The following is a 3,822-nucleotide window of genomic DNA, read 5'->3' on the forward strand; positions in this document are numbered from 1 at the left end:
ACAAGTGGTTTTCTGTTTTGACTTCTTTCTGAAGGTGTAGTCCTGAATTTCTTTCTTTCTTTTCTTTCTTCTTTTGAGACAATGTCTCACTCTGATTCCCCAGACTGGAGTGTAGTGCTGTGACTTCAGCTCACCGCAGCCTTGACCTCCTGGGCTCAGGTGATTCTCTCACCTCAGCCTCCCAAGTACCTGGGATTACATGTGTGCACCACCATGCCTAGCTAAGTTTTTGTATTTTTAGTAAAGACTGGGTTTTGCCGTGTTTCCCAGATTGGTCTTGAACTCCTGGACTCAAGCAATCCACCCTACTCGGCTGCCCAAAGTGCTGGGACTACAGGCATGAGCAACTGTGCCTGGCTTAGTCCTGAATTTCTACCTAAGGGTTAGGCAATTTCGCTTGATAACCAGCCATTGTCTAAATTCCATAGTCTAAAATACATTATCATTTCTCCCAAACACAGCTGGCCTCTTCTCCAACTTCCATGTATCTATTAAGAGCACTTCTATCATTTCAGCTCTACAGGTATAAAATCATGGACCTTCCTTAGGCACCCTCTCTCTCCTGCCTCCTTTTCCCATCAGGTGATAGAACTATTGAATCTTCCATCCATCCCAATCTCATTCCTTTTCACCCCCACTGCCACCCCACAATTTAGGCCCTTATTCCTTCACTTTGAAATTACCTTCTAACTGCTCCCTCTCTCTGCTAAACCATCTCTAAACACAGTAATCACATACATCACCTCAAGCCTGTCTTTTTTTCTTTTTTTTTTTGACACGGAGTCCTGCTCTGTAGCCCAGGCTGGAGTACAGTGGCACAATCTCAGCTCCCTGCAACATCCACCTTCCAGGTTCAAGTGACTCTTCTGCCTCAGCCTCCTGAGTAGCTGAGAATATATGCCCGGCTATCAAGATGCTGTCTTGATTGGTCCTTCCGCAGCTCAAAATTCCTCAGTGGCTCTTCATTGACTGAGTATTATTATGATTCAAAGTTTTTCATAATAAGGTGCCCATTTACAATGGAGTGAATCTTTATGTTTCCCCCAAATTCATACACTAAAATCCTAGTCCCCAAGGTGATGGTATTAGGAGGTGGGACCTTTGGGAGGGGATTAGGTCCTAACGATAGAGACCTTGTGAATGGGATTAGTGCCCTCATAAAAGAGGTAGTCCCAGAGAGTTAGCTTGCTTTTCCCACCATGTGAGGACACAGCAAGAAGGCATCACCTGTGAAGAAGCAGGCTTTTACCAGCCACTAAATCTGCTAGCCCCTTGATCTTGGACTTCCCAGCCTTCAGAATTGTAAGAAATAAATTTCTGTTGTTTATAAGCCATCTAGTCTATGGTATTTTGTTGCAGCAGCTGGAACAGAGTAAGACACCATGGAACTACTTAAGATCACATAGTGTGGAAGCCAGATGTTTAGACTGTAAATCCTATCTGGTTTTCACTATTTCCCCCTTACTTGGTCTAGTGGCATGCCTTATCAGAAAGAATTTATTTAACAAATTTTTTTTGGCCAGGCACAGTGGCTCACACCTGTAATCCCAGCACCCACTGAGAAGTGTGAATCACCTGAAGTCAGGAGTTTGAGACCAGCCTGGCCGACATGGTGAAACCCTGTCTCTACTGAAGTTTTTTTTTTTTTTTTTTTTTTTTTTTTTTTGTGACTGCTACATGCCAGAAGTTTGCTGAGTGACTGGAGGATAAAGGTTGTGAACATGGAAAAACATTGTTCCTGCCTTTATGGAAACACTTTTCTAATGGGGGAGACAGCCAAATAAAGAAAGAAAATAGGCAAATAAAATAATTGCAAACTACTAGGAAATAAATAATTTATAAACTGCTAGGAAAGAAAGCTAAGAGAAAATAAGGAAGTTCTATAATTTTTTTTTTTCCTTGAGGCTGAATCTTGCTGTTACCCAGGCTGGAATGCAATGGTGCGATCTTGGCTCACTGCAACCTCCACCTCCTGGGTTCAAGAGATTCTCCTGCCTCAGTCTCCCAAGTAGCTGGGATTACAGGTGCACACCACCACACCCAGCTAATTTTTTTGTATTTTTAGTAGAGACAGGGTTTCACCATGTTGGCCAGGGTGGTCTCAAACTCCTGACCTCATGATCTGCCCGCCTCAGCTTCCCAAAGTGCTGGGATTACAGGCATGAGCCACCGTGCCCGGCCCAGTTCTATAATAGTTTAATTAGGCTTCCAAACTCTCATCTCTCCCTTTGCTACTTTTCTGGTTCCTGAAGATGATCACTTCTTAAGCTTAATATTGGAGCTTATAATAGCTCCAATAAGGAAAAACATAAATGATACTTTGTAAATACAAATAATTCCCTGAATGTACCTCTGTTTTATTCATCTAAATGTATATTAAACAATTCAAGCAGGCCGGGCGCGGTGGCTCAAGCCTGTAATCCCAGCACTTTGGGAGGCCGAGACGGGTGGATCACGAGGTCAGGAGATCGAAACCATCCTGGCTAACATGGTGAAACCCCGTCTCTACTAAAATAGAAAACTAGCTGGGCGAGGTGGCAGGCGCCTGTAGTCCCAGCTACTTGGGAGGCTGAGGCAGGAGAATGGCGTAAACCCGGGAGGCAGAGCTTGCAGTGAGCTGAGATCTGGCCACTGCACTCCAGTCCTGGCGACAGAGCGAGACTCCGCCTCAACAAAAAAAAAAAAAAAAAAAAAACAATTCAAGCTAGATTTGGACATTTAGAATCAAGAATATAATCTAGTGATTCCTCATTTGGACCACAAATGAGATAGATCTTTACATTAATGTATGAGGGATTAAGGTTAGACACAATGAAGAACTTTGCAGCAAAAGTTCAGTGGAACAGGTACCTGAGGGAGTGTATCAGTCAACTTTACTAAAAGAGTGCTGCATAACAAATAATCTAAAATCTCAGAGATTTATAACATTTATTTTTTGCTCACAGGTTTGTGGATCGGCTGCAGTGATTCTGTTCCAGGTTGTGAATCTTGTTCAGGTCTGCTCCACGTAACTTCTCATTCTGGGGCTCAGGCCAAAGTGACAACAGCATGCTCTTCTCGTGGCAAAGGGTAGAGGTGCAAGAAACCAAGCTTAACCAAGCAAGTAGAGTTAAAGCCTCTGTTTACATTCCATTGGCCAAAACAAGTCACATGGCTAGACCCATCATCAATGGAGTGGGGAAGTTTGCTCCCCCCATGGAGGAGAATAGGAGAGAATGAATGTTTGCTGAGCAATAATACACTCCACCACAGTGAGGTTATGGAGTTTCCTTCACAAGTGGTCTTTACAAATAGAAGAGGTTGTTATCTCTCTGGGTTCCTCTGGGTACCATATTAGTTGAAGTATAGCAAAGGAAGACCAGAAGACATGATTTCTTAAAGATGCCTATTTTGGTACAAGGGCAATGTAATTTGTGTTTGATATCTGGTTGCCACTGAAACCCCTTTTCTTTTCCACCAGAGCTGTGCCATGGGGGTGATTTCCAGGCCAAGTCTTAATATCAGAGTCTCTGCGTGATTGTATACAAGTGACAGTCACACAGCAAACATAAATACAGGTGGCTCTGATACCATCGGGGAACAGTATTCCTGCCATCGGGCCAGTTTTGTCTGCTGCTACAGCGCAGTTAACTCTGGAATGAAATTGGAAAGCTAACTGATGGTCAGAGGGTACTGGGAAGATTTTCATTTGTAACTGAGACAGGCAGGGCTCAGCAAAAGGTGATGCAAGAGCAGATTTTACCATAGGCTAGGTAAATTCAGCTAACAAACATGCACGCATTGTATTGAATCACTTAAGGATCTTAATATTTGAAAGTATTC

Source organism: Rhinopithecus bieti, unplaced genomic scaffold, assembly GCF_001698545.2.
Source record: "Rhinopithecus bieti isolate Rb0 unplaced genomic scaffold, ASM169854v2 scaffold_35856, whole genome shotgun sequence".
In the NCBI taxonomy this organism is placed as follows: Eukaryota; Metazoa; Chordata; class Mammalia; order Primates; family Cercopithecidae; genus Rhinopithecus; species Rhinopithecus bieti.